General features: G+C 39.7%; 1 protein-coding gene across 1 annotated transcript in view; it reads right to left on the bottom strand.

Moving 5' to 3' along the window:
• chrna8 (cholinergic receptor, nicotinic, alpha 8) overlaps window positions 1-21,092 on the bottom strand; it is a 96,360-nt gene that overhangs the window by 56,911 nt on the left and 18,357 nt on the right. The gene's annotated exons all lie outside the window — the stretch shown is intronic.

Below are 21,092 nucleotides of genomic sequence, written 5' to 3'. Positions count from 1 at the left end.
CCCTCCACAGATTCTCAATTGGATTTAAGTCAGGACTCTTGATGGGACACTGCAATACGTTAATGTTTTTGTCTGCTAACCATTTCTTCAACACTTTTGCTGTGTGTTTTGGGTCGTTGTCGTGCTGAAATGTCCACTGGTGCCCAAGGCCAAGTTTCTCTACAGACTGCCTGATGTTGTTGTTGAGAATTTTGATGTATTGCTCCTTTTTCATATTGCCATTTACTGTGATTAGGTTCCCTGGCACACTGGCTGAAAAACATGCCCAAAACATTAGGTTCCACCACCATGTTTGACAGTGGGGATGGTGTTCTTAGGGTTAAAGGTTTCTCCTTTTTTACGCCAAATGAGGGCTACATCATTGTGGCCAAACAATTCAATTTTTTGTTATATCTGACCATAAAACAGAATGTCCAGATGAGCATTTGCAAAGGCTAAGTAGGCTTTTGTGTGCCTTATCTGGAGAAGTGGTGTCCTCCTTTGTTTGCGTCCGTGGAACCCAGCGGTATGCAGTGTCCATTGTCTGCCTTGAGATGTTGCCACCAGCAGAGCCCAGATTCATCAGGATGGCCTTGGTGGTGATCCTTAGATTCTTTTTTAACTCTCTCACTATCCTCCTGGTCAGCACAGGTGTCACTTTGGGCTTCCGACCACGTCCTCTAAGACTTTTCGCAGAACGGAATGCAGGTCCTCAGAGAACTCCTTTGTCTTAGCCATGACTGTCCACAAACCAACAGTAGAGAGTTTCTGTTTTTCACCTGTTGAGTTGATTAAAACAGCTGTTCCCAATGAATAATGGGTAATTAGGATGCTTTAGAACAGCTTGGACTATTTGGAATGGTATAGAACTTTGGATTTTCCCATAGACTGTGACAGTTTGCAAAGGGTATGAATAATTTTAGACATGCCACTTTTTGTTCAAATGTAAATAAAAGCTGAGAAATATTTTTTTCCACAATGATGCCTCTTGTACATCATCTTATTTTCTTTTGGAAGAAGCCTGTGTCATTTCCGGTCGAAAAAAAAAAAAACTGCTGGTTGAATAAAAGTAACTTTAAGTCAGAATTTGCCGGCTTGACTGTATGTTTACATTGGGAACTTCATATCTGATGGCACCTTGTCATCAAAAAGTTGAAAATCTTTGACATAGGCCATATCATCATATAATTTTAAATATTTAAAATATGTCAGAGTTTAAATATTAATTATATATTATATATTTATACGCTTTTTTAAGCATGTCTTACATGTCCAAATATTTTAGGCACTGCAAAAAATGCTTTTCTTATTGTTGTTTCCAACCAAAATATCTAAAAATTCTTAAATCAAGAAGGATTTTCTAGACAAGTAAAAATTATTTTCTTGTTTTAAGAAAAAACAAGTCAAAATTACGAACATAGAACAAGCAAAATAATCTGCCAATGGGGTAAGCAAAAAAATCTTATTTCATAAAGAAAACACGATTATTTTTCTTACCCCATTGGCAGATTCTTTTGCTTGTTTCAAGAACTAAAAAATATTTTTACTCATCTAGAAAATCCTTCTTGATTTAAAAAAAAAATGGCTGGAAACAAGACAAAAATTCTAAGTAAGAAAAGCATTGCCCTGTTGTTTTTGCTCTTCTTTTTCTTAATTATTAAATTACTATTCTGGGCCTGTCTGCTGAAACTGTGTCACTTTGATGAAAGATATTATGCCTCTTTCTTAAGCCATCTTGATTTAAGGTCCCCAAACAAAGTTAGTCATTTCTTTATATGTGTCAAAACCTGAGAGAGAGGTGCACCCCAAAATGTACACCCGTTAACATCACATCAGTCGCCTGTTTGATCTTTTGTTTTGCTTTTTTTCTGTATTATTTACTTATTTTTTTAAATCTTGCCCTCACTCCCTGTCTCTTCTTATTTTCCTTCCTACACTAAAGTCCCTCTTGTTTTCTGCTCCAGTGTAGTCTTTGAAGGGTGAACTGAGGGCTTGTGACATGCAATCAACATCAACAGATGAAGTTAAGAGTGTTATAATAGTGACAGCACAAGCCTGAACAAAATTTCATTTGTACTGCTTTACACACTTAAAATAAAGGTTCTTTATTGGTATTTATGGTTCCATGAAGAACCTTAAACATCCATGGAACCTTTCAAATGTGGAAAAGGTTCTTTATAGTGTTAAAAGGTTCTTTAGATTTTTTAAATGTTCTTCAAAATGGTTCATTATTTGGGAAAGTCCTTCTGGTGAACTGTTGAATTAAAGTAACTCCTCTTAATAAATGTTTTGCAAAAACAGTTTTATGTCCCACACTATAAGAATGGTGTGAGAAAGTGCTCAGAATATGTCTTCGGAAATGTGTGTACACTCCATCCAAAAGTAATAAGTACTGATTATTTCAGACATAAAGTGGAAAACAATTCTGCTGTGGAAATCTAATTTACTTTCTTTTAAGTGCTTCAAATAAAACCCTGAATATCTTTCAAAGAATCAATTCCATCAACTCTGATAAACCTGCAAATCCAGTGATTAGTGTATTTGTAGCCTAAGAAAGTTAATTGAAGCTGGCCAGTACATTGTAAACATGTTGTGCCTAATTTGCATGGAAACACATGGGACAGCACAGAATATTACTACATTTATGAATTAGACCTTCACAGCTAAGCTTTTCCAAACACCTTTTCCTGCATATATATGGCAGTACTCATAAACCGCAGTTCCACTTCAATGTTTAACTGAAACCCACTGAAACATGAACACAGCCTCAGGCAGCTGCCTATATGAGTTTTGAATAATATTGCTGGTGTGAAACAGAGCAATAAAATGCTGTCCAAAAGACATTCTTAAAATACCAAAAGTGCTGTGAATGTAATTCTGAACTGGAGAGTTACTGACGGTTGATAAGGATTAAAGTCATAAAGATGCATTACATTGACTTACATTGAATTTCATTTACATTTACGCTACCCAGGTGAAAAAGAGACCACTTTAACATACTAAAATATACTTTAATGAAATTTTAGTGTGTTAGTTTACTTCCAGAATAAAAAATTCCTGATAATTTACCCGCCCCCATGTCATCCAAGATGTGTCTTTCTTTCTTCAGTCGAAAAGTAATTAAGGTTTTTTAGGAAAACATTCCAGGATTTGTCCCCATATAGTGAACTTAAAAGGGAGCTAACGGGTCCAAATTGTAGTTTCAGTGCAGCTTAATAAACAGGGCTCTACACAATCCCAGCCAAGGAATAAGGCTCTTATTTAACAAAATGATTGGTCATTTTCAAAAAAAAAAAAAAATGTACATACTTATCAACCACAAATGCTCGTCTGTCAATAGCTCTGCAATGTGTGTCTGTTACTTCACACATTACGTAATCAAAAAGGTCATGCGTGGTTATTTCTTCATCTGTGTACTTCAGTTTAAAAAGGTAGGGTAGGGCGAAAAACTCTCATCTCATTTTCGCTCCAACTTAAATATTGTCTGACGTTGTTATCTTATCTTTTTTTGTAAAGGGCATTTGACTTTCTTTGCACGTTACTTTGTAAACAATGGTTTGATACTTCCATTTTGAGTAAGTGAAGTCGAGCATTTGTGTTTAAAAATTACATAAATCTTAATTTTTTTAGAAAATGGCAGATTTAGACCTAGACAAGACCCTTATTTCTTGGGTGGGATTGTGTAGAGCCCTTTAACGCTGACCTGAAACTGCAATTTGGACCTTCAACCCGTTTGCCACCAATGAAGTGCACTATATCGAAAAAAAAATCTTGGAATGTTTTTCTCAAAAACCTTAATTTTCGACCAAACATCCCTGACATTATCAGGAATTTTTTATTCTGGAAGTGGACTAATCCTTTAAGTACGTAAATATATCTGTAATTTTGTAATTACACTTGTAATTTCACTTAATGAAGTTGCAGTTTAGTATATTTAAAATATTTTAACTTTCAATTTAGTATTAAATAACATACTGAGTTAAAATTATAATCAAGCAGCCTGCTTTACATGTACTTTAGTATGTAAGTTAACACATCAAATTAAGTGTACTTCTTTAAACCATGACAAAACACAAGGCAATAATGAAACAGAAATGTAATATTGTAAAGTAATACTTTGATTAAAGTTTTAATTTGACATTAAAATGTGCACTTTAAAAAAATGTTTAATTCACATTCAAAACAATTTTTTCTTTTTTACATTGGCCTTTTGCTGATATCTCCCTCAACATGAAAAAAAATAAATAAAAAATACCAAGATGTTACAAGATCTAATTTGTTGCTATAAAATATTGTATTAAGAATTTTACTGTAAAATCTCTCAAGCTCATTACTCTAAAAATACTGCTTATGTAGTTCCAGATTGTGGGGTAATAGTGTATTTAAAGCCATTATTGCAGTAATTAGTGTTCCATTTGACTGGGAATTTGTGCCTTATTTACATTTGATTAATTTTCTCCCAGCTAATGTAATTGGGTTCCAGACTAATTAGTTGCACTGTATTGCATGAATACAATACGCTGTTAATCATAGTCAAATCATTACTTGTACTTTGGTGCAATTTTGTATTTTACAGTTCATGGGAAATTTTATTGAAATATTAATAATAAATAAAACGTATAACAAATAATTAGGGGGCAAGCTATTTGTCTGAGGGGTTGTTATCACCAGTAAACATGTGGTTGAGTTATTAACCAGGCATGCACAAATAACACTCAGCCTACAAACTCGCAAAGAAACAGCAAGAAAAAAGGGAACCACATAATTTATTCATACCACATTGAATGCTGGGAACCCTCTGTAAGTGCCAGCATAACGCTATTACAGTTAATCTACCAATTCACAAGAGATCACTGTAATGCACAGCTAATCATAGCCATTCTAACACTCAGTGTTACATCACAGTCTATTTAAAGTATGCATACTGTGAATTGTTTGTATTTCTTTTATTCATTATGTCTGCATCTCCAGAAAGCCATCATATTTTTTTAAGATGAGTTTATAGCTTAAATAAGCAGCTGATTTTGTAAATAGTTGTACATTATGATTTTCTCATCAATCCGTTCAGACTTTAACAAAGTTTAACTAGTCAGGTCAAGAGTTGCATCTGCTTTTGTACGCTGAGACTGTCCAACACAAATCTGTAAATGAACACTTCTACAGTACTTAGAAGAAATGAGACACATGAAAACCTGCCTGTGGTAATGAGCAGTGACTGACTATTGTGATCGTATTGAGATAAAGGGGCGCGTGAGCGTTTTCGCTCTGTGAACCGATAAATTGAATCTTTCATATGGAAAAGCTGTGAAATGAACACGCATTGCAGATGACAGGAGATAATCCGTAAGCATGGAAGCTCTTTAAATGGAGAATATAATAATAAGTGTCACCTGATTTGATAAAAAGGGGATGTGACTCTAGCAATATGCACTCGATACGAGCAAGAAGCGAACAATGGAGCGGAACTATGGAGAATTGGAGCTACTATTCTAGGCCCTATCTATCTACACCCTCTGTCTATCTCTATCTTTCTCACTCTCTATGTACCAGAGTATGTGGGCAAAGCGTGAATGATTTTTGCCTAGAGCGTGGAGGGTTTTGAAAGTTTTTGAGTCTGTTCACTCGTTCCAGGATTGTGTCACGGTGCATGGATCGGCCGTGTTCTCAGGTCTCGTGATTTGGTGTCTTTCATGTGGTTACGTCATGTTCATTCGATTCAGCTGCTAATCAGTCCCCGCACCAGGTGTCACGCATTACCGTCAGCTACATATACTCACCTCATTCTCTTCTTCCCTGTCTGATAGTTGATCCGGATATTGGACTGTGTCGTTGGTTTGTCTTGGTCTTGTTCATTGTGGATTGTGTATTTCGTCGTTGATCATCACTGGATTTGTATTTCATCACGGGAGATTCACGCTACATCATCACCAGCCATCAAGCCCCTGCGCCACCCAGCCGAGAGACATCATCACCACGGAGTTTTGTGTTCACCTCATCTGTCTTTAATAAATATTCTTGTTTCACCTGCAATTGCTTCCTGCTCTCATTCTTCCCGTCACAGATTGTACTCATCATGACCTTAACATGTTAGCAGCCAATTATACAGTTAGAAGTCAGCAGGAATGCCATATTTGTTAAACATTATGTTAATGTCAAAGATGCTGTGAGCTGTTCATATTGTGTGGCTGCAGATTGTGTATTAAAATGACTGGATTTTGCCTGCAAAAATGTGTCGAACTATGGTAAATATGGCCATACCTTGAGATAGTTCACCTAAAAATTCTGTCATAAACCACTCACCCTTATGTCGTTGCAAACACGTAGGACCTTCGTTTATCTTTGGAACGCAAATTAAGATATTTTTGATGAAATCCGAGAGCTTTCTGACCCTTGTATTCTCGTAGCTTCATAAAAATTATGGTTGAACCACTGATGCCACACATATTTTGTCAATGTTCTTGATACCTTTCGGGACCTTGATTGTGATATGACCCTTGCTGTCTATGGATGGTCAGAGAGCTCTCGGATTTCATCAAAAATATATTTTTTATTTGTGTTGCGAAGATGAATGAAGGTCTTTTGGGTTTGAAACAGTATGAGGGTGATGAGCGTGCTATGCACTAAACAGTGTTGTAGTGTTCAAGTCCAAGTTCAAGGTCTTGGTCTTATCATGGACTCTATATTATATTATTTGTACTCTAACTAGTTTGGAATCTGACTTTTTCCTTAGATCAGTTGAGTCTATTCATAAAGTCAACTAATTAATTGAGTTGGGTCAAAATATTGATAATAAACCTGAATGAACATCAGGTATGCTGAAAGAAACAGTAGAACTTACTAAAATGTATCAGCCTTTGTGTAATAGTCCAAATTAATAGTTTGTGCTCTGTTGTTGGTTGTAATCTGCAACATTGTTGTATGTACCAAGTTATATGAAGAGTGTACAAAGTAACATATTTGATCAAAGTTATAGATAGAAATATATGGGTAACACTTTCTATGAAGCCCCTATTTATAATACAATATGAGGGTATTTCTAAGGCATTATAATGAATGCATAATGCATTATAATACAACTTATAATATATTATATCATCTCATTAATACTCGTAACAACAATTATAATACATTATAATACTTGAGTATTTGAGGTTATAACTATTAAGATTATGATTATTTATAACACACAATGGATGCCATTCAATATATCTAATTTATAATGGACTATATCATATTACATTTATTTTTTCATTTATATTATGTTTTATTAATATATGGTCCCCTTATTCTACTGACTATAAGCAACTTTTCAACTACATGTCAACTAACACTCCTTAGAGTAGTAGTAGACTTAGTTTAAGGTTAGGCTAGGTAGTAGGTTCATGTACTTGCAAAGTTACTTATAATCAGTTTGCCATTTGGGGAACCATCAAAATACAGTGTTAGCATATATTTTGCATACTACTAATAATAATTACTGTTAGCTGACATGCAGTTGCAGAGTTACTTATCAAAAGCTGTCTGAAGGATATACCATCCAAATAATCAAACTGATAATACAAATACAAACACATTTATCTCATCTAATACCTGATCTTATGGCTCTTTGAGAAATATTATTATAATTACTTATAAGTGGTCTTTGTGTGCTTTAAGTAAAGTGACATGAGAAACATGGCAAGATATGAGACTTATAATACGTTATAACTATGGAGGAGGTAATCATACTCTTAAAAGCTATAACCACAAATAAGTAAAACATTATAATACATTAAAACTGTTCTTATGAATACTCATAAGATGATACAACATATTATAAGGTTTTTTATAATGCATTATAAATGTATTATAACGCCTTAAGAATACCCTTATAATGTATTATAAATACAGGCTTCATAGAAAGTGTTACCAATATAGGTCTATCTGTACAATATGCATCACATAACAAAACACGCACCATCGTTTTCAAATACCTCCATTTTCACAGTCCACACTACAACGCAAAAACTGTGTTTTCAAATTTATCCACTTTGGAGAGCCTTTTCAAAAAGCTTTGTTTTTTGTCAACAAAAGGAAGGCCCAAATGGAGAGAAAAAGATGTATTAGAGTGGACAAGGCCTGTGAAATATTAAGTAAGTAAAAATACTTTAAAAGTTTTGTAAAATGAACGACAGACGAATGTAATGGGCGAACACAAGTTTAGTGGAGATTTTATTGTGGAAATTGATGGAACGTGTTGAGAAAACAACACGTTCTTTTAATATTTGGGATAAAATTCAAAGCTGGGTAATATGTCTTCTTTTGAGATGTGTACTCTTAAAGGAGAAGTTCACTTCTAGATCAAAAATTTACAGATAATTTACTCAACCCTTGTCCTAGATGTTCATATATTTCTTTCTTTAGTCAATAAGAAATTATGTTTCTTGAGGAAAAAATTTCAGGAATTATATTATAATATAATATATTATATTATTTGTACTCTAACTAGTTTGCAATCTGACTTTTTCCTGAGATCAGTTTGTCACAAGGAGGAGTCAGAGACGTGCGGATCCATTTGCAAGGCTTTATAGAATAGTCAACAAGCAGGAGTAAACGCCAGGAAACAGGAACAACGTAGGAAATCCGGGAAACAGTTCAATAATCAAGCAGTGGTCGCAAATGGCAGGCAGCAGGAATCAATAACGGGGTACACAGTCCAGAGTCATACACAGGCAATCCAATCCAGAGAAACACGCTTAGAATAATGACCATGGGAACAATTAGACTTCGCAAGGTGGCTGTGTGTGAGAGTGGCTTAAATGCAGTCAGTAAATGTGAAACAGGTGTTTGCAGCAATCAGATCAGTGGGAAATGAGGAACAGATGTGTGCAGTGATTGGTGCAGTGGCTTATGGGGATTGTAGTCCATGAAGTGTGGTGCAAGAGTTCATGATGACAGGGAAGACCAGATACGTTACATAGCCCCTCCGCAAGGAGCGGCTTCCAGACGCTCTAACCACCTTAACCATCTTGAGGGTGGTGGAGCGGAGGCGGAACAGGGGGAGGGATGGAGGGCCAGGTCCATGTAGTGGTACTGGAACCACGAAATGAGGCGGAGCCGACGGAGGGAGAAGCCATGGAGGAGGAAGGGTTGGCTCCTGCATGGGGCCGACTGACGGAGGTAGAGCCGGTGGAGCCCGAGGCGGAACCGGAGAGTCGATGGTCCTGGGCGACACAGAGGATCCGGAGGGCCAAGGCGGAACCCAAGGCTCTGGCGACCCCGGCGGAGATGGAGGTCCGGAGGTACGCAGCGGAGCCGGAGTGACAGAGGATCGAGGCTGTGCCCACGGGAGGGAGGAGGTCCACAGAGCCGGCAGGACGGAGTGACGAGGCGCAGCCGGAGGAGTAGAGTCCAGAGGCGAAGGTGGGGTGACGACTGACCGGGGCGGAGCCGGAGAGACGATGGAGCCCGGAGGAGCTGTTGGGCCGACGGCCGACAACGGAGACGAGGGAGCACAGAGCCGGGGTGGAGCCGCAGGGTCGGAGGACCGAGGTGGAGTCCAGGACTCTGAGACTGGAGGTGATGGTGAGGGGTCCTTCAGTCTGGACACCGATGGCGACTGGCAGTCCCACGGCAAGTCCTCTGCCACGAAGGTGGGATGGGGGTGAGTAGAGGGACTGTCAGGAGACAGAGGTGGCAGGACTGGAGCAGCAGGGAGGGTGGGTGGGAACAGTCCATGCTTGAGCTCCGTGACCAGAACCGGGCAGACAGGAATCTCAGGACGACTGGATGTAACCAGCGGAGTCTCTGGAAAGCTGGGCGGAACCAGCGGAGGCTCTGGAATGCAGGGCTGAACCAGCGGATTGTCTGGAAGGTTGGGCGGAACCAGCGGAGTCTCTGGAAGGCGGGGCTGAACCAGCGGAGTCTCTGGAAGGCTGGGCGGAACCAGCGGAGTCTCTGGAAGGCTGGGCTGAACCAGCGGAGTCTCTGGAAGGCTGGGCTGAACCAGCGGAGTCTCTGGAAGGCTGGGCAGAACCAGCGGAGTCTCTGGAAGGCTGGGCAGAACCAGCGGAGTCTCTGGAAGGCTGGGCAGAACCAGCGGAGTCTCTGGAAGGCTGGGCGGAACCAGCGGAGTCTCTGGAAGGCTGGGCGGAACCAGCGGAGTCTCTGGAAGGCTTGGCAAAACCAGCGGAGTCTCTGGAAGACTGGGCGGAACCAGCGGAGTCTCTGGAAGGCAGGGCTGAACCAGCGGAGTGTCTGGAAGGCTGGGCGGAACCAGCGGAGTGTCTGGAAGGCAGGGCTGAACCAGCGGAGTGGAGCGGAGCTCTTGTGAAGCGGGCTCTGGACGACGCTCTTGTGAAGCGGGCTCTGGACGACGCTCTTGAGGAGCGGGCTCTGGAGAACTGGACGACCCCAGCGGAGATTCAGGAGGGCTGGGCGTCTCCAGCGGAGACTCTGGAAGAGCAGGCTCTGAGCGAGCGATCACTGGAGGGCGCTCTGGCGGCGCAGTCACTGGAGGGCGCTCTGGCGGCGCAGTCACTGGAGGGCGCTCTGGCGGCGCAGTCACTGGAGGGCTGGTTGGGAGACCAGCTGCTCGAACCGACAGCAGCGGTGGGTCCTCCACGCTAGAAATTAGCCTTTTCCACCCCGTGGTAAAGTGTGGCTGCTGTGGTTCTGGGCTAGCAGACCTCTTGTGCTGTGGCTCTTCTAGAACTCTCACAGTAAGCGGAGAGCCGCATAACACCAACGCATAATTCATAAAGTCCTCCACCGAACACTTAAATTCCCCTCCAGGCAACAGCGATTTAATGGGTTCATTGAGTCCAAAGCGGAATAAGTCCCTCAGCCATACTTCATCATACAAAGGTACTTGAAGTGATAACCTACGAAACTGTAGTACATAATCCTCAATGGGAAGATCTTCCTGTCGGAGGAGCAGAAGTTGGTCGACTGGGTCCATGTTGTGATGCTGGTGGTTGAATAAAGCCGCTGGATCCGGGTGTGGCGAAGTCTTCTGTCACAAGGAGGAGTCAGAGACGTGCGGATCCATTTGCAAGGCTTTATAGAATAGTCAACAAGCAGGAGTAAACGCCAGGAAACAGGAACAACGTAGGAAATCCGGGAAACAGTTCAATAATCAAGCAGTGGTCGCAAATGGCAGGCAGCAGGAATCAATAACGGGGTACACAGTCCAGAGTCATACACAGGCAATCCAATCCAGAGAAACACGCTTAGAATAATGACCATGGGAACAATTAGACTTCGCAAGGTGGCTGTGTGTGAGAGTGGCTTAAATGCAGTCAGTAAATGTGAAACAGGTGTTTGCAGCAATCAGATCAGTGGGAAATGAGGAACAGATGTGTGCAGTGATTGGTGCAGTGGCTTATGGGGATTGTAGTCCATGAAGTGTGGTGCAAGAGTTCATGATGACAGGGAAGACCAGATACGTTACACAGTTGAGTCGCTTCATAAAGTCAACTAATTAATAGGGTCAAAAATATTGATAATAAACCTGAATGAACATCAGGTATGCTAAAAGAAACAGTACAGTTTACTAAAATGTATCAGCCTTTGTGTAATAGTCCAAATTAATAGTTTGTGCTCTGTTGTTGGTTGTAATCTGTAACATTGTCTTAATGTACCAAGTGAAAGAAACACCAAGTTTACAGCATTGTTTGGGATTTTTTCTTTAAAAGAAAAGAAATTATACCTCTAATATATAAATAATCAACATCAAATCGAGAGCTTGTGAACTGTAAAATCTGCATCAAAAACCAGCTCTGCTAATTATCATTATGATTATTATCATTTAATTAAATTTATTTCACTCGATTGGCGATTTGATTGACATCCAATATTAATCAGTGACTGATTATTTTCTTTTGTGCGTGACTTGAATGAGGTCAGGAATTGGGAGGTTGCATGGAGTGCATTCACTGCATATTGCTACATTTTTTGTAGGGCTTATAAGCAGTTGAATATTTATGACTGTTTCCACACAGCGGGATTTGGTCTGTTGTGTGAGGAATAAACTGAAATTTAAGTCTTTATTATTTAATGTATGTTTGTTGATCTGTTCTTATAATAAACAGACAAAGTGAAAGCGCATGCAAATGCTCACCAAAATAATGGGAAAACTCATTTGTGACCCTGGACCACAAAACCAGTCATAAGTGTAAATTTGTCGAAATTGAGATTCTTACGTCATATGAAAGCTGAGTAAATAAGCTTTCCATTGATATATTGTTTGTTAAAATAGGACAATGTTTGTCTGAGATACAACTATTTGAAAACCTGGAATCCGAGGGTGCAAAAAAATCTAAATATTGAGAAAATCGCCTTAAAAGTTGTCCAAATGAAGTTCTTAGCAATGCATATTACTAATCTCAAAAATCAAGTTTTTATATATTTATGGTAGAAAATTTACAAAATATCTTCATGGAACATGATCTTTACTTAATATGCTAATGATTTTTGGCATAAAAGAAAAATCGATCATTTTGACCCATACAATGTATTATTAATACAATGTATTACTGCGCTGCCAGAGCGCCCTCCAGTGACTGCGCCGCCAGAGCGCCCTCCAGTGACTGCGCCGCCAGAGCGCCCTCCAGTGACTGCGCCGCCAGAGCGTCCTCCTGTGACTGCGCCGCCAGAGCGTCCTCCTGTGACTGCGCCGCCAGAGCGTCCTCCAGTGACTGCGCCGCCAGAGCGTCCTCCAGTGACTGCGCCGCCAGAGCGTCCTTCAGTGACCGCTCGCCCAGAGCCTGCTCTGCCAGAGTCTCCGCTGGGGTCTTACAGTCCTCCAGAGCCCGCTCCTCAAGAGCGCCGTCCAGTCCTCCAGAGCCCGCTCCTCAAGAGCGCCGTCCAGAGCCTGCTCCTCAAGAGCGCCGTCCAGAGCCCGCTCCTCAAGAGCGCCCTCCAGAGCCGACGCTATCACCTGCGCGCCCTCCAGAGCCGGAGCTGTCTCCAGCGTGCCCTCCAGAGCCGGAGCTGTCTCCTGCGCGCCCTCCAGAGCCGGAGATCTCTCCTGCGCGCCCTCCAGAGCCGGAGCTGTCTCCAGCGCGCCCTCCTGAGCCGGAGCTCTCTCCTGCGCGCCCTTCCGTGCTCTCCTGTGTGGACTATACCCTAGGTTCCCCCAAGAAAATTTTGAGGGGGGGGGGCTACTCCCCTGATCGGCCATGGCCACCTGGACTGTTTACCCGGCCATGGCCACCTGGACTGTTTACCCGGCCATGGCCACCTGGACTGTTTACCCGGCCGTGGTTTCCTGAACCACCAGATCCGCCATGGCCTCCTGAACTGTTGTCCCGGCCATGGCTGCCTAAACCACCAGATCCACTATGGCCTCCTGAACTATTGTCCCGGCCAGGGCTGCCTGAGCCGCCAGATCCACCATGGCCGTCTGGACTGTTTACCCGGCCATGGCTCCCTGAGCTTCCCGACCCGCCATGGCCACCTGAGATCCCTGATCCGCCCTGGAGACCACCTCAGTATCCCGTGTCCTCTGTGTCCTCTTAGTGGTCTCCAGGGCACCCACCCTCCCTCCCCTTTGTATGTTATTAGGCACGGGACGCGCCTTCGGGGGAGGGGGGGGGGGTAATGTCATTATCATGTCTGTGTTCTGTCATGTTTTCCTAGTGTCTTTTCCCCTATGTTTCTAGCTTATATGGTTTAGTCCTTGTCTCCCCCTTTTGGTATTGTTTAGTTAGTTCAGTCATGCCCATATTTGTATTTCCCCCTTGTTATCTTGTTAGTGACCACACCCCTGTTTCAGTATATTTAAGAGTCTGTGTGTGCACTCCCCATTTGTCCGTCAATGATTCTGTTACCTCTGTTTGCTTGTTTTCATGTGCTCATCTAATACTCCCGGTTTTTGTTTGTTTGTATTAGTTACAGTGTTTTATTTAATAAACTATTTACGTTTTCATTTACTCCGGTTCCCCTCATCATTCTCCACTCTTCAACCCCGCCTGGATCGTGACAATTATTGGCTATTGCTACAAATATACCCCAGCGACTTAAGACTGGTTTTGTGGTCCAGGGTCACATTTCAGTTTTATCAAATGGAACCCTGTTAAAAATACCCACTTCTGGTCTCAATCTTGTCTGATACTTAGACTTTACACTCTTCTGGTCTTGGTTTCAACACGAATGAACTGGTCTCTACAACTACAACACCGGTACTAAATATGACCTGTGAACAGATTGGTCTTTCCTTGAAAAAAGAGAGAAAGTGAGAGAGTGTTATTGGCTGTCTTGTGGTTTGGGGACGGCAGGCAGTGAGTGAGAAAGGACTGTACAGTATGGAGGCTGGAGGACAGAAGGATGGAGGTCACAGAGGGGTAACTGGTTCTCCGGGCAGACGGTGAGTGTGAGAGATTCCTGCCCTGAAATGAACCTTCCCTAACAAACTGCTGTTTGCATTCCCCAAATTCACTTTTTGTCTGATGAACCATTATGAGGACATGTAAACACATATACAAAGGGTCAAATGTATTACATGGTGTTGAACCGCCACAAGACCTCTTTTAAAGGAATATTTCAGGTTTTAAACAAGTTAAAGTTAGTTCACCCAAACCTTAGTTCACCCAAAAATTACAATTATGTCAATAATTACTGACCCTTATGTTGTTCCAAACCCATAAGACCCTCATTCACCTTAGGAACACAAATTAAGTTATTTTTGATGAAATCCAAGAACTTTCTGACCCTGCATAGACAGCAACGGTACTACTACTGCTGCTTCAGCAGCACCACACATGCATCTTGGTGCTACCTTTCTAGGCCTTGAACCTAATAGTTACATTCCTGTCTATGCAGGGTCTGAAAGCTCTCGGATTTCATCAAAAATATCTTAATTTGTGTGTGAATGAAGGTCTTACGGGTTTGGAACGACATAAGGGTGAGTAATTAATCACAGAATTTTCATTTTTGTGTGATCTAATACTTTAATCATTATCAACAGCATGTTGATTATCAGAAATAACCAAACTTGTCCCCTAGGTTTTTATTATTATTATTATTTATTTATTGTTTTACTGTGCTTACAGTAATGCTCTTACAACATAATTAAACTGGGCCAGTGCTCTAGGAAGTTTAAAAGCAAAAATGCGAACCTCATATTTTTGTCAAAGTTCTCACATTAATTATTCAGCAAAAAGCTGCTTATAATTAGAGCTGTACATTTGCCTAAAATCATTCTTTTTGTGGTGGGAATACTATTAAATGAACTTCTGGTTTTGAGTTACTGGTTCCTGTTAATGTACAATAAACTGCCACTATTTTAAAGGCACAATATGTAAGTTTTCGCCACTATAAGGTGCATATTCAAAACAAATGAAGAAACAAAGGCATAGTTTGATGACGCTGTGATTGAGTGTGGAATCCTGGGAGTTGTTGTCTTCATCCCCACAGCCGATGCAATCTGTCAGGACTCGGCAAGAAATAATTCCATGGATGAGCTAATGTATCAAAGACTTATTAAGACTTATTAAGACTAATGTATTAAAGACTTATTAACCCAAATGACTTATTAACGCAAATGACTTTGTCCACGAGGCATAAGACTTTGTAAAATTGTCAACACTTTCTAGATCTACAAATAAAAAATAAAAAAATTGGAATGATAGCATGATTTTATGTTGGTGTAAAAAAAAAGTCACACTCGTGGTCTTTGGGGTCTCTGGAGATTTTTGTTAAAAAAAAAATGTAAATACATTTTCCTGTTTATTAATGTTTTTACTCCTCATTTGTGGAGTTTTCGGAGGATGTATGATACTTGTAAATTTATATAAATGAATAAATATTTTTTATACACAATTTTTTTTTATACTTTTTATGTAAAATTCAATTTGCTAAAAGACCCACATGTCTAACTTTCATTCATGGGGATAACATGGATAATTTCACATGGTTTAGTGTAAGATTTTTGCACATCTTTTGGAAAATCCAGTTTTAAAAGTAAAAAAATAATAATTTTACCACTAGATGGCCGCAATGCTTTTTGCTATTTGATCAACTGAAAGATATCTTTTCACAAGTTTTTGTTCAGTTGAGATCATATCTACATATTATGAAATACACAGGACACACAGAAATACATTTGTGAGACCATAAAAACTGCTCTATTATAATTTGTCAAAAAAAAAAAAAACATTTGCTGTTTTTGCATTCTTATGTTCATGTTGGGTACTGCTACTCAATATGTAATAGAATAGATTTGTTTCAGTACAAAAAAATGCTAAACTTTGACAAAAAGTAATTTTTATTGTTAGAATTGTGATTTCATAATATGTAGCTATGAACTCAACTGAAAAAACTAATGAAAAGATTTCTTTCTGGTGGGCAAAAAGCAAATAGCATATAGTGGAGTTCTGCAGCCATCTAGTGGTAAAAGTGATTATTTTTTTACTTTTAAAACTGGATTTTCCAAAAGATGGGCACAAATCTTACACCGAACCATGTGAAATTATCCATGTTATCCCCATGAATTAAAGTTAGAAATGTGGGACTTTTGTAAAGTGAATTTTACATAAAAAAAACTGTTTTTCCATAAAAACCCATTTAAAAAATATTTATTAATTTATATATATTTAAAATATTTTTTATTTTTTAAACTATTATTTTGTTACAAAATTGCATTTTGTTTACCGGGGTAAAAAAGGACCCCAAAATTCTTGAGTGTGATTGTAAAAAGAGGACCGGATAAGGGTCATTGCAGTATATGAAGCAGGGTGGGGCTGAAAGTCGTGGAAGTGAAACAAGGACGCTGGAGCGATTGCTAATGAAGGAAGAGTGCAATACATAGCTCGAAAGCAGAAGAGCTTTTATTTTGCCACAGTCGACCGTTTCCGCTCCTTTTGGTCATGCGTATGTGAGGTAAAGCAGTGCTGTTTCATCATACTAGATACATTTGAGTGTGATGAAAGTTCTGTTATAATGCTACTCCTTGTGTTTTTTGGCCTATCTAATAAAATGCATAACATTTAAAGTGTCTTTGGAGTTTCTATGTTTTCTACAAAATAAAACAGGAAAATTGAGGGTGTATACCATCATATGCAGGCAACGCAATGACACGGTTCACTACACTAGTTAAAATTGCTTATTTCTCTGGATTTAAACATTCTTTGAAACATTTGGGATAATTTAAGTACACAAGTCAGCAAAATATAAAACTTTTTTTTGTGGTAAACAAAACAACCTGAAAATCTGTTGTAAGGTACAGTAGCCAAAAAGCTGGAAGAATGTATTTTCAGTTATTGATAATTAAGTAATAGGCTTCCATTCCCCCATCAAGCCACATTAATTCCAAACTTCTGTATGGTCCCCAAAAACTACAAGCTGTTTCCATTTAAGCCACTCATAATACAGCAAAGTTTTCTTCCACATGAACTCTGTTCCATGTTGTAATGTAATGGACACTGCATTACAAATCAAACTTTTCAATGCCAAGTATTTTTCAGCTTTTGTTTCTCACAGTCCACCTATCCTCACACTCATAACCCTCCAGGCACTGCAGTGATGTAGAATGGTGTGGCAGCTGCCACCCCCAGCCCCCCTTAGCTGATTGCGAACAACTCATGCGTTCACAGTTTCACAGCATCCCAGTCATAGCCTATGGGCCTCTCGCCATCTGGGGCCGCGCTAGAGCCACGCCACGGCAGCCATGATTTAACACACAGGATAAACAGATATTTCATAATTCACACGGTGAGATGGATGAATGGAGATAGATTTCAGCCGGGTGACGGGGCCTTTGGGACAGCGGAATTGGGACAGTCAGGCATGCATACTTTTATTTTATTTTTTTTGGTATTGTTTGCATAATGGAAGTGCGTAAACACTATTTAAATTCTATACAACCTCTAGTAGGTTTACAGAAATGACAGAACTTTGGCCTTTAAATCTTACAAATGCTTAGAATATCCATTAAATGGCCATCTGCCATTTCACAGGATAATCTGTCATGCAAACACATTGCACTCATTATGTACCCATATTCCAGGATGAAAAAGCTAAACCGCATGCTGTTAAATGAAATTCGAAACTCATGTAAACGCAAGGATGGTGATAAATGCCTTCTATGGCCTCCCAAATCAGCAGACCTAAACGTCATAAATTCTTTAGGGTAAAATCTGAAGTGTAGAACGTGTTTTTACTAATGTTGCAGTAAACTGCATATAGTTTAGGTTTTATAAGTCAAGAAGCCATAGCTGGATTAATCAAATGGATGTTTGGGCCCCACCAAATCCATCATGCCGGACTATTGTAAATGTTTTCAAAGAAAAGTGGAAGATTCTAAAAGCAAAATGTTCCATGTCTGCTTAATGATCTGTTGATATCAGCCTATTTTCCATATGTTATGTCCGCCTTTTTCATTGCCTATAGATATTTATGTGATTGATATGCATGCACTGTCAAGTGCAACAGCTACTCAACAAAAATGTGATCTTATTAATGTTTCATGTGGATCTTTTCATGCTCAGGGACTCCTGCTGTGATGAAACATCAACATACTTATTCGTCTGGCATATAAAAAGGTAAGATAAAATGAAAAGGGAAAATGTGTCACAGTGTCTTCAAAAAGACTTTCTAGAGAAAATAAACTTTTCAACTGGAGCTGGATTCACAAGACTATCTTAAGAAAAAATAAATCTTTTAAACTGCCATTTTTATATGTTCCAATGAAGAAGAAAAAAAGGAGAGAGTTAAGAATATTTTGTATTGCTAAAAATACTTCTTTAGAATGTTCTTAAATTAGGATAACCTCCAATTTGTCCTAAATCCCCAAAGGTAAGATGTTATTTGAATTTAGTGTTTCAAAGTAATTACTAAAATATTACAACATAAAAAACATGACTTTTTAGTGAATTCAGAACACTACAAAAGTGCTACAAAACATTTTCATTTTTAGATTTTTTTCTGTTAAAGCTGTTTCGTTCTCTGATCTTAGAAGAAAACGGTAGTTGGTTGCAACAAACCACTTAAGTTAAGAAAATCCTACAATTATCCTCTCACAATTATAACAATAAAAGGTTTTCTTAAATTAAAGGGTTTAGTACAACTGGGCAATGTGCCTTGGTTGCCTTCAGAAGTACAAAAAATAAATGTAATTATTAGGAGCTTGGTGAAAGGAAAACAACATCTGCTAAGGAGCACAAAACAAACATTTTCATTAACAGCACAGTCCCCATGTGAAGTGGTCTACTCATGGGTCCAAGCAGGTCAGACTATTGTAATATTGTAACTAGCCCTATAGCCTATAGAGGTGTTAATTGTTAAGTTGATTGAACTTCCCATAACACTTTGAAGAAAATAAAACATTAGGCTTTTTTTCACTATAAAGAACTCTCTGTGCAATAAAAAGATTCTATGAATGTTAAAAGTTCTTCATGGAACCAACAATCTTTAAAAAGAACCTTTATTTTTTTTAAAGTGCAGGTCTCCTAGCAGAGTAACCTCAGGTGTAGTCATCACATTAACTTTGGACATGCTCCACTATTGTTTAATAGCCAGAAAGTTTCCAAATACAATTAGAAAATGTCTCGAGTGGATCTTTAAATAGATCTATTGTTTAATAATTAAAACAAACTCTTTTTTTATTTGGTATTGTGTTACATAATGCATTTATATTTTTGGGGTCAGTTTATAACTTTTTGTAAACACAAAATGCTAATTATGTAACCAGCTTTGTGTGTGTGGAGACTATGTTCCACCACATAAGTTATCAAAGACTATTTTTGACTTAGGACAATCTATGTCTATGCTGGAATGGCATTAAATAATGTACATACAGTGTCTCACAAAAGTGAGTACACCCCTCCCATTTCGGCAACCATTTTAGTATATCTTCTCAAGGGACAATACTAGAAATTAAACTTTTTTTAGAGTAGTCAATGTGCAGCTTGTATGGCATTATAGATTTACTGTCCTCTGAAACTAACTCAACATACAGCCATTATTGTCAAAATAGCTGACAACAAAAGTGAGTACACAATAAAGTGAACTTGTCCAAAGTGTCAATATATTGTGTTAGCACCATTGTTGTCTGGCACTGCCTTAATCATCCTGGGCATGGAATTGACCAGAGCTGCACTGGTTGTTGCTGCGATCCTCTTCCACTCGTCTATAATGACATCACGGAGCTGCTGGATGTTAGACACATGGTGCTTTACCACCTTCCGCTTGAAGATGTCCCACAGGTGCTTAATAGGTTTCAGGTCTGGAGACATACTTGGCCACCCCATCACCTTCAGGTGCTTAATAGGGTTCAGGTCTGAAGACATACTTTGCCACCCCATCACCTTCAGCTTCCTCAGCAAGGCAGTTGTCATCTTGGTGGTGTGTTTGGGGTCATTGTCATGTTGGAAAACTGCCGTTCGGCCTAGTTTCTGGAGGGAAGGCATCATGTTCTGCTTCAGAATGTACAGTACATAATGGAATCCATGTTTCTCTCAATGAACTGTAGCTCCCCAGTTCCAGCAGCACTCATGCAGCCCAAGACCATGATGCTACCACCACCATGCTTGACTGTAGGCAAGACACAATTTTCTTGGTACTCCTTACCATCAGACCACAGGACATGTTTCCAGTTATTCATGCTCTTGGACTGGTTGTCTTGACTGGTTGGACTGTTTGCGGGCTTTCTTGTGGGCCAGCTTCAGAAGAGGCTTCCTTCTTGGTTGATGCCTATGCAAACTGACTTGCTGCAGTGTGCGGCGTGTGGCCTGAGCACTGACAAGCTGACTTTCTACTTCTGCAACCTTTAAAGCAATGCTGGCAGCACTCATGCATCTGTTTTTTGAAGCCTGGTTCTGCACCTGACGCACAGAATGAGTGGCCTGTTCCAAATGGAACCCATCTTGGAAAACCTCTGTATGACCCTGACCACTGTAGTGTAACTCGGTTTCAGGGTGTTACTGAACCTCTAATAGCTTTGGCCATCTTTGTGGAGAGCAACAATTCTAATTCTCAAATCTTCAGAGAGTTCTTTGCCATGAGATGTCATGTTGAACATCCAGTGGTAAGTATGAGAGAATGACAATAATGGCTGTATGATGACTCATTTTCAGAGAACACTAAAGCTATACTGCTATACAAGCTGCACATTGACTATTCTAAAATATAGCCAA

Source organism: Garra rufa, chromosome 6, assembly GCF_049309525.1.
Source record: "Garra rufa chromosome 6, GarRuf1.0, whole genome shotgun sequence".
NCBI lineage: Eukaryota > Metazoa > Chordata > Actinopteri > Cypriniformes > Cyprinidae > Garra > Garra rufa.
The sequence above is the reverse complement of the archived record's forward strand: the minus strand, read 5'-3'. Positions and strand labels throughout refer to the sequence as shown.